Source organism: Cryptomeria japonica, chromosome 1 (genome assembly GCF_030272615.1).
Source record: "Cryptomeria japonica chromosome 1, Sugi_1.0, whole genome shotgun sequence".
Lineage (NCBI taxonomy): Eukaryota > Viridiplantae > Streptophyta > Pinopsida > Cupressales > Cupressaceae > Cryptomeria > Cryptomeria japonica.
In genome coordinates, this window is record NC_081405.1 from 502,722,568 (window position 1) to 502,733,393 (window position 10,826).

The window sequence follows — 10,826 nt, forward strand, 5'->3', positions numbered from 1 at the left end:
TGAGCCTATTTTGCATTTTTTTGTGTCTGCATAACATGAAAGTTTTGCATTCTACGACATGGCAGTTTTGGAGCCAAATTAGCAGCGTTTTGTTCCAAGAGTAATCCATTAATTGAAAGAATTTGAGACCATCATTCCATGCATATCCTCTAATCATAGCATTCCACAAGATTATGACTTCTTCAGACATTTTATCGAACAATTTTTTGTATGCTTCCGCATTTTGAATAAATGTCAACCAAGGCACTTACGATTGCAACATCTAACAAAAATCTACTCTCAGTTATGCTCCCATGGATGTCCATGTCCAGTTCTAAAACACCCATTTTGGTACAAGCTAGGAGGATGCTAACAAAGGTTATGGAGTTTGCCTCCATACCCGCTAATTGCATTTGTTTAAAAGTCTTTTAAGGCTTTTTTTAGAGAATCCACTTTGTGCATATCCTACAATCGTCAAATCACACGAAGCTACATCTCTCTGAGTCATCTTCTCAAATAGATTGCGTACCTTGAATATGATTCCACATTTTGCATCCATGTTTATGAAGGTATTGACAACTAAGATATTTGATGAAGAACCACTTTCAAATATGCTTAGATATATTTTTATACATTGTCCTAAAGTTCCTGATGTAGAGTAAATTGTCTCTCATCGGTTTGTGCTACCTTGTCTAGGTATCTCCTCCAAGCTACACAAAAATCATCTAATGATTCTACACCTCACACCCTCCAAGGGTTTGCAAGACTTACCCTCTCTGACCTTCCCCAGGTCCTTAGGCTAGGATAAGCACTTGTTGTTTTGTGAGTTCCCTTTTCTAAAGCTTAGGAGACCTTGTTTTCCCACTCCCTTTCACACTCAACCGGAGAGTTCAACCCCTCTACCACAGGATCTTCATTCCCCACACTACACACATTAGGAGGGATGATTTTGGAAGGATTCCCAACCCTATTCCTTACTCAAGAGATTTGACACTTACCAGTTTGGTGTTTTACAAACAAACTGCACTTTTAGGCCTAACCGAAAACCTAATTCCAGTAGCCCTGTCAGCGGGTATTCTGCATTTACCGGTTAAAATTCTTGAACAACCCTATGAACTCTTTTACATTCCAGACACCGTTTTGGGGTTTACATACAATATTGCAAAACTGGAGGCAGGTTTTGTAATTAACATATCTAACCCTTATCAATTGAATTAGGCCTAATTGCCCCTTCCTAGGCCTTAAAAATAGGGATTGATCAAAACTCCTTCACCGGTCTGATTGCCTGAGTGAATTGATGATAGTTTGAGGTCTGTGCTTCCATATGGAATTCCAAACCAATCATACTTCGCCTCCACCCACCGGATTCACCCAATTAGGGCTTGTTATCCATGATTCCTAATGCTTGCCAACTCAACGTGCCAAGCTTAGGGTATGGTGGCAAATCTTTGGTTCAGCTTCCCATGTCTCAAAACCAAAAAGAAAACATAGTTACAATGCAACCTAACATTCCACAAGGTTTCAGAGAGGAAATCCACCATGGAACGTTAGGTTGGAGCCATTTTGCTCTCAAAACCCTGGTTTTTAGGGCTCTTAGACCTGCTTGCAACAAAATGAAGTTTATTTACAAACTACAACACTTCAAGGCTCCAAATCAAAAACAAAATGAAGGTAAGACACCAGTCTAATAATCCATGACCTTGTCTTGGACGTGTCAATCCGTACAAGTCGTACAAACTTGCAAAGAACATCAAAAACTCGAAAGAACACACACAAATGGGAAACCAAAATTGTTTATTTGCTTCAGATTTTCAACAACCTTCAACAACCGATTATCTTTGGTCTTTCCAAGCCTTATACTGGCCTTGGAGTAGTTACACATGCTCACAACCGAATGTGGCAACCAACTAACCGTTGGTGTATGAAAATGTTGCAAAGTTGCTATGAGCAACTTTTGCAACTTTTGCAATTTGTTGAATAGGTGAGCAACTTTGCTCAAACCCAAACCTGGTCACTTTCAAATGACTCATATGACCTTAACAAACTCAAAATAACATCAACCAACCTACATTAACCCAAAAAAAAACTTATCCTATTAAGTGCTCTACCGGACACCCTTAAGAGCTCGCATGCCAACATTGGCCAAACAAAGACTCTTAGGGCCCTTACAATCCTTTGAGCACACCCTCAATAGCCTCTTGACCTTATTACAAACACTAAAAATATGATTCCAACATCCTAAAAAACAAACTCAACAAAAATTGCTAAATGCCCCTGCACCTTTTGCTAAATACCCCTGCACCCGTTCCCATTTGGGACTCTAGCTTTACACCTGCCAGTTCATTTCCTTGAAGGTTTCCAAGGCCTTTTCAAAAACCCATTTTCTAAATATCCCGTAGCCGTTGCAGTCCATGAGACCACATTTCTTTGAGGCGCATCTTTGAAAAAATGGAAAGCTCTTCAAGAAATCCAAACTGGGTTAATCCTACAGTCAATCGCATTCTACGAAACCACATTTCTTTGAGGAAGTTCCTGAGAAAACCTTAAAGCCTCGTCGAGAAAACCATTGTGTGCATAACCGACAATAATTGGAGTAAGATCTGGTTGAGGCATTTCTTTGAAAATCCTTAAAGCCTCTTCAAGAAAATCATACCATGCATAGCCTGCAATATCGCATTCTATGAGACCGCATTTCTTTCAGACAATTTGTCAAACAATTTGCATGCCTTGTATAAGCTTCCACATTTTGCATACATGTCTAGCAGTGCAGTTGCGACTACAACATCTATAAAAATCCACTTTCAATTATGCTAAGATGAATGCTCATACCTTGTTCCAATGGTCTTATTTTGGCACAGACTGACAATATACTGGAAAAAGGATAGCCATGTTTTCTATAAGCTGCAATTATTGTGTTCCAGAGACATCTCCTTTTGCCATATCGTCAAACATTTTACGCACATCCCTACTGATGAAGTGCGTGTGGAACAACAAAGATGTTTAGAATTCATTTGAGATTGATGCCCTCATTTGAGTAACAATCTCCAATGGCCAAATATCTTGGTTGCAGAGAACCGTTGCTGAGTAAACACATATACCCTTTGATCAAACTTTGACAGAAGATAAGGGCAAAGCTGAGATCTTTAAGCGTATGGAGTGAAAGAGATTCCCCCTGGTGTTGGACAGGAGTGTTTCCAAACAGAAGTGATTACTTCTTATCCCATTTGGGAGTGTCACCCAACAATGCGAATGGATCAAAAATTCTTGTGGAGATCATTTGGCTAAATTCCCCTGCAAGGAGATCAGCTAACACAAACACTGGTGCAGGAGCACGCAGGTGCATTCACAATCAACACCACCAAAATAATGTTTTTCAATTTGTTTGCTTCAATTTTGGTTTGGCTTTGTTTGGGTATCTCTTCGTCTGTTTACAGAATTTTTAGATCTTGTCACACAAATTGTTGCATTTCATGTCGAAGCAAAATGTGGAAGCGTGGACAAAAGCAATGAATTGTTTGACAAAATGACTTAAAGAAATATGGTCTCATAACAAGCAAATGCAACTGGCAGGTGTAATTCCATAGTTTTGCCAGCATTTTGCTTTCCTGTTGAAAAATGGTAGCTTTGTGACAGGGCATGGACGTTCATCAATTTTAAATAATTTTGTCAGATGTTGTAGTTGCGACTGCCCCGATAGTTATGTATGCACCGTGTGGATGCATAGACAGAACTGTTTGATAGAATTCCACGAAGAAATGTTGTCTCAGACATGAACAAAATAAATTGGTCAGACAGGCCTTACGCCCTTTCAAGTAAGATGGCAAGCGTAAAGCCAACTTCCACCATGTTTTCCAGCATCTCTCAACGAAAGTGGGAGTTTTGAGATGGGGAGATACATGAAATAGATTTGTAAAAAGATTTTAGGGGAAGAACATCAGTAGTTGTCATAGCTAACTTCGTGTATCTACAGATTCTAAACATTACATCGGATTTTGATTTATTTATTTTAGTTGTTTTCGTATGTGACTTAACTGCTTATAACTATTGACATGGCTTCTGGGTAGTAACGATGCACGCTGTGAAATCAGTTATGCGCACAAAGGTCAAAAAGTACACATTTCAAAGTGTTGCCTCATACCTAACTAAAGATGTTCCAATAACCATCAACTCAAAATCGCTAGTACTTGTTGACAAATGTCCCAATAGTGGTGCACAAATCTTCCAATAGTGGTACACAAATGGGACAAATCTTCCAATAGTTGTGCACAAATGGGCCAATTAATTACAAAAAATGATCGACTATTGGTATAAAACAAATTTATTAATGGTGTTTTCATTATGGCAGCTATTGGGGGGTCAACATGACAATAAATGACGGTTATTGGAACTATGTTATCTATTGATGCTCTTCCCATAATTACTTTCAAGCAAGTGCAACAATCTTTGCTAACATCCTTCCAACGCTGAGAGCAGGATATAAATATCCATCACAACATTATAATAGAAGGCCTTACAAACCATTGATAGGTGTCTACAAACCATTGATAGGTGTCTTTATTCTTGAAAGAATGCCATTTGTTTTATTTAAATATTGTTTAACAAGGAGGAAATTCGATGAAGAAATCAGAAGTTTGTATGATTGCTGGATAAAAGTTTTTTTCTTATTATAAACCATTTTAGTATTGATGGAATACAGAAAGAAGAAACCTTAAGGTTGGCTCGTGGAGCAATAACAGCCAAGAAGAGGGAAATCGATTGAAAATCTGCCCTAAGAATATGCAAGGAACATGAAAATGCATCGAGGAGATTATAAATTAGTAAAACAGGCATCAAGGCAGGGGGCTGCGTAGGTGTGAACAGGAACAAGAAATGAAATACAATTGAGCATGGAGTGCAGCATTGAGAAGCCAATGTAAAGGCCTTTGTTGTAAATGAAATATCTGATGATAAAGTTTGGTGTAAATACAATTGTATTTCATTGTTGTAATCCATAAGCAGAGAGTCTATGTTTTACTTGGTTTTTATTGAGTTTTGAAAGTGCAGAGGAGAGAGGGTTTTTCATTCTCTCTCGCATCAAATGGTATCATAGTCTTCTCTTTGTTGAGAGGTAGTTTATTTGAAGCTACCACTTCTTAATTGAGATTTTTGTTGCACAAACAATTTCATTTGCTAAACATCCTATCAATTGACTTCATGTGTACTACATAAGTGTATACAAAAAATAGACCAATTTTTTTTCTAATTGATCTTCCATACCTTTTCGGTATACCCATTACACACAAAGGTGCAATTGGTAGTTTAAATTGTTTTTGTTAACAATTGACACGCTCATGTCATTATATGCCACTGTAATTAGCTCTCCACGTAATTAACAAAACTAACAAACTTATCGTCGAATGTTCATGCAATGGGTCAATAAAGAAAAATAAAAAGAGGAGGAAATCCAAACAATATATTACCCCACAAAAGAGGTAAATCGACATCACAACTATTTCTCCTCTTGTCCAAAATCTTGTCCGCCTGCAAAACACTAATTCTGGTTTTCTTGTTTTCCTTAACGAGTTGGACTTCTCTGTGAGATCTTGAGAATTGTGGGTTCCTTCCTGTATTACATTGATTCGTTTTCCCAAGCTTTTCATCATCTTTCATCTCCTTGGTATTCTTGTTCTACCTGATGATGAATCATAGAGTGTGATTCAAAACGTTGATGATATAAAAATTGGCATGCACAATCAAATCCAGAAGCAATTATTGAACAAGGGCTCCCTTTTCAACATTTTTACGGTGTCAACTAAAGTGGCATTATTTTTGCTAACATTATTCTCTGCAAGATTTGAGAAATTAAAGCGAAAATGGCTTAGTGTTTTGAGAAACAGACTGTGGTGCAGGGACATGGAGCAAAATAGTTTGGTGGTCATGTTTAAAGTAGTGAAGTAGGTGCAACGGAGGAAGGGCAAGATGGACACAAACATAGAGATAGGGTTTCCATGCTACACAGGTAAACAAAGGGCGATCTAGGGTTTCCACGCCACACACAAATGAATTAATGATAACAGCACATGTCTTCTTTTTAATGATAAGAGAGAGCATATATAATTGTAAATGAAAAAAATGAACTACATACTCATATTTCATAAAATCTATATAATATATGTTGAGAGGTATGGACCCCGAAACCTTTGACCAATCTTCAGCAAATTCACAAATTTCATCAATATGTAAGTAATAGTTACCCATACCAAAGGTTCAAACAAAATCTAAGCATGAGGGTCATTTGATTTGATAAAGGTGATCTCTTTCTGGCAAGAGTTTCTATATTACTCCTTGCATGAGATTTTTTCTTGTGACATGTCCATGTTAAGTTCCCCTCCTACCTCTTTACAAAAAATACATCCAAGCAACATTTCGTAAGATGCGAGAACATCGACAACCAAAACCATCATCTTGATATTTTTCTCTCGGAATGATGCAAATGCAAATTGTGCATCCTTGATCTACCCCACAAGAGGCTCTTGTCTATTATCCATGGAATAACAACTACCAAAAGTCTCAGTCATAGTTAAACCTAGAACATTAGCCACTTTAAGTGGCATGACATTATCTGAAGCTCCAGAATCAATAACACAATTACTTAATTTGAAACCATTGACTAGCAAGGAAATATAAAAAGGCTCTACTTTCCTTAGAATGGATGAAGGTATGGTAACAAGGTTATTTGGTAAATTCTTAGATTGAGATAAAATAAAGGTGTTCTGGGAAGAACTTGAAAATGGGTGGGTATCCTCATTTTTAACAAACTTAACCAATCTATCAAACTGATCAAAGTTGGCCTGCAAGTATTCTACCTTAGACATTTGAATCTTAGTCTTTTTAGCATGGTCTATTATATCAAAAGCTTGGTATGAAGTAGACAAAGAAGACAAAGGAATTTTAATTTAAGGTTTAGAATTTGAGACACTAGGCTTTACTATATTTGAAGAAACAGGAGGTTGAGCAAATGTACTTACTTGATTTTCCCCCATTGTTTTCTTTGGAAGTAATGGGAGAGGAGTTCCCCTCTTTGCAATAGTCACCGGAAATTAAGGATTGTCCTTCTTTTTAGCCTCGTCATCCATAGGAGGATCAAGATGACTTTGAGAACGAGTGAAAACTGCATTTATGCTTGCATCGGCCCCTCCAAAAAATTCTTCAAAATGCAAGTAACCAATATTAGAGTCGCCAACTATTTCTTCTCCAAGGTCTTGGAAAGGAGTCACAACGTCTTCTTCACCGGGTAGAAGATCACCTTGTTGTGTCTCAAAGTACCCCACAACTGAATTAGAGGCAAGCCTCTCAGGTGGAGGCGGTAACTTGGCTGATTCTTGGTCGCATAGTTGTTCGCATTATTTGGGTATGTCCTCCTTGGAATATCTTTGTATGCTATGGAGAATGAATTTTGAAAAATTTGCTTCTTAAGGGCAAGAATCTCATTTGCTAACCTTTGCACCATAGGATTGGTAGTGCCTGACAAAGATGATTCAGAGTATGTGTAGGATCATGGGGGTCCAAAAAGTGGCAATATGAAAAAATTAGCCTTCTCCGCTCGCCTAAAAACGCAAAAAAAATCGTGTTGACATTTTGGTTGGCTTGGATGTCAGTACAACTTGCCATGACGAAAACCCAAGAAAATCGGATATTCCATAATATCAGATATCCGATATTAATGAGATATTATATTAAAAATATATATATTATATATTCTATTATATATAATAGAATATAGAATATTATATTATATATTATATATTATATATTCTATTATATAACATAATATTTAAAATGCAAAAAACCTAAAAAAATCGGATATCCGATTTTTGTGGGTATTTTTATACCCATTGTGATAGCCCGTGGGTCATTTTTCACCCATGGGTTGCGCGATAGGAAAGAAATCCGACATCGAATTATAACGGGTATTGGATTTTGGGCCAAAAAAAATTATGATTTTCTCGTCTCACGTATGATTTCTTGCCATTTTGTTGTTTTTTATCATTTTTTTTGCATTTTTAATTGGTTTTTTTAATTGAAATATAATTTTCTTTCAAATTTGTTGATTAAATTCAAAATTTCAAATTCAATTAGGTTAAATGGGGGATAGCAATGAAAATTCTGAACAACCACAACCGCCACAACCACCAAACCCTCCTTAGCAAACCCTCCATTGCCAAAGCCCCCCTCAATTCATGATTTAATTGCTCAAAATTTGAACCAATTGAGGGGAATTGTGGATGTTTATAGTAGAATCTCTCATCTAGCCCCAATGTTAGATCCCCTCAAAGCCATAATAAAAAATGTACAAACCGTCACTGAGGAGCACAATGCCGCTCTTTTGTGGCGAGATTCCATGAGGGCTAGATATGTGAATGGCTTGACCTATGATCAAGTCAAGGAGCTTGAGGTTTCTAAAGCTGATATTGTCATGCATTGTTTGTCAATCCCCGCACTAGACAGACCATAGATGTGAAAAAAAAAAACTTTCCATAAAATGGTGTACAAATGATGATATGGTGAATAACTTTTGGGATCATTAGTGGATGGTTTTTGATAAACCACCCAACAATAATCTCAATGACCCCTTTTATTTCATTAAAAAAATGTATGCTAAGTTTGTTTTGGGCAAGCATATCAAGCCTTTCTAGGGTGTGGGTTTAGGTATGCCTCAAGATAGACCCGGGGCAGTTCGAGTAGTACAGGGCCCATATGTCCCCCATCCTCCTGTTGATCCCCCACCTCCAGTGCAACATTTAGATATCATTGTTGATGCAGCGTCATAGACTATATCGACTATTCACTCTTTGAGTACCCTTTTGGTTTCTCAGGCTGGGGCACTAGCTCAGCCTTTTAGTGATGGTAGCGATGGATCTAGTGGCGTTGATGCATCCTCTTCAACTCCACATATTTGTGTCCCGCATAGTTGTGCTATGTGTGGTAATCTATGCTTAGGTCTAGTTGGAGAGCCTGTTGATCCTCCCACAGACACTGCAAATAATGAGGTGCATGAAATGCACAATGCACCAGATGTGACGACGGGGACTGGAGGATACCCTGGAGAGTCCTCGCATGCTAGAGGTGAGGAGGTACCTTCATATATTGATGATGTAGTGGTAAGAGTTGTATTTTCACAGTGCATTTTATTTTAAATGAATATTTATAATCTAGATAGTATTAAGTATTAATGTTTATATACATGGTCTATTTAATAGTTGATGACATAGGAGGAGTTGACACATGTCCATGATGGCACCTTGACGACCATTTCATTTGGCCTTGACAGCTATACGGTACCTATATTATTGCACCTAGTCATTTACATTTTTATTGTACATACATGCTCCTCATTTATATTGGCATTAATTGAATTATATAGTAACTTGCATGTTTGTCTTATTTTAATCTTGTAGGACACAAGTAACGCGAGTTCAGTGCCGCGTGATTCAAGCCTTGGTAGTGCATTCAAAGACAAGGGAAAGGTAATTGAATGCAAACATGATTGGATTAAGAGTTAAAATAACTTATAATGATTATACATGTCTACATAGATAAATAGTTTCTCATACTTGTCGTCTTTATGTACAAAAAATTGTTGGCTTCACATCCTTGTTGACTGCACCCACTATACCTAAAGAAGAAGAAGAGATGCCTCAGGTACATGTGTTTATTTTATTGTGTGTAGTAGATTTAATATTTTTCCTATCAACGACAATTATATGCTAACTTGTATCAATGTTATGTTTGTGAACATATGTAGGTTGTGTATGAAAATCTTGATGACATACCTCCTCTAGCGAAGACATATGTCAAGACTCCTCCAAAGATGAAGAGGAAACGTGGAGATGAGGTAAATAAGAATTAAATTTTAGATTTCAATTATAGTTCAATGTATATTGATTTTTATGCTAACTTTTTGAATGTGAATTATATAATATAACTAATATTAATTGTGGTTTGATTTTTCTTGTGCAGGATCCTTATAGAGTAGTAGTGCGGCGAAGAGGATCAATTTCGATGATCCATCAGTAGTTTAGGATATTATAGATCATTTTGGGATACTTACATGTCTAGTTGGCATGTATATTTTGTATATGGACACACTTGTAATTATTTGACATTTTGATATATATGGAAGTTGAGATTCGATATATAACTTGTTCCTCGTGTGCATGGTGTCATTATTTTAAACTTTAATATTCAATCCAATAATTAACAATGGTTAATTAATGAAGAATACAATTTTGTTTGTATAACCTTAAGATTGTATATAATTTGTTTCATCTAATTCCTAAGTGTTAAATTTGTTTGCCTTTGGCAACTTCACCAAATTTAATGACCATATTGGTATTGGTAATAATGATAACATGGATGTACTGAGTAATGAGAAATAAAAAATTAGCAAATCATCTTCTACAATGGAATGCAATTTTTTTATAATCGATTGGTTACATTTAGCAACAATCTGCCATCATTAAAGTCGTCTCAGCAGGGAGATACTATGAAGAGGTCCATTTTCACACATTGCCTGTTAAATTTAAGATCTGATTATATGAACTCTAAAAATAAACTTGTTTTGATTGTCATTTAGCTACTGAAAGATACACTATCTTCTATTATACCCCTCCACTCGATTGAATTCTCAGGGCCATACCCTACCGACGTCGTCCCTTGAGCGCCCTAAGTGCGAAAAATTATCAAACTTTGATAGGTCGTATCTTAGAATCCGTGATAGCTGCAAATGATCCGTTTGAACCTACAAGATCACGTGAGGGCTACCTAAAAAAGGTTGTCTCTGAATTACAAGATTCAGAGAAGTCTTT

The 10,826-nt window shown here is 36.8% G+C and overlaps 1 long non-coding RNA gene across 1 annotated transcript; it reads left to right on the top strand.

Annotated features, from left to right (window-relative positions):
• Positions 1-9,217: 9,217 nt before the first annotated feature.
• On the top strand, positions 9,218-10,105 carry LOC131856112 (uncharacterized). The gene is made up of 4 exons (XR_009358239.1): positions 9,218-9,296; positions 9,417-9,660; positions 9,764-9,853; positions 9,979-10,105. It is a non-coding gene; the product is annotated as an uncharacterized LOC131856112 (long non-coding RNA).
• Positions 10,106-10,826: the final 721 nt, after the last annotated feature.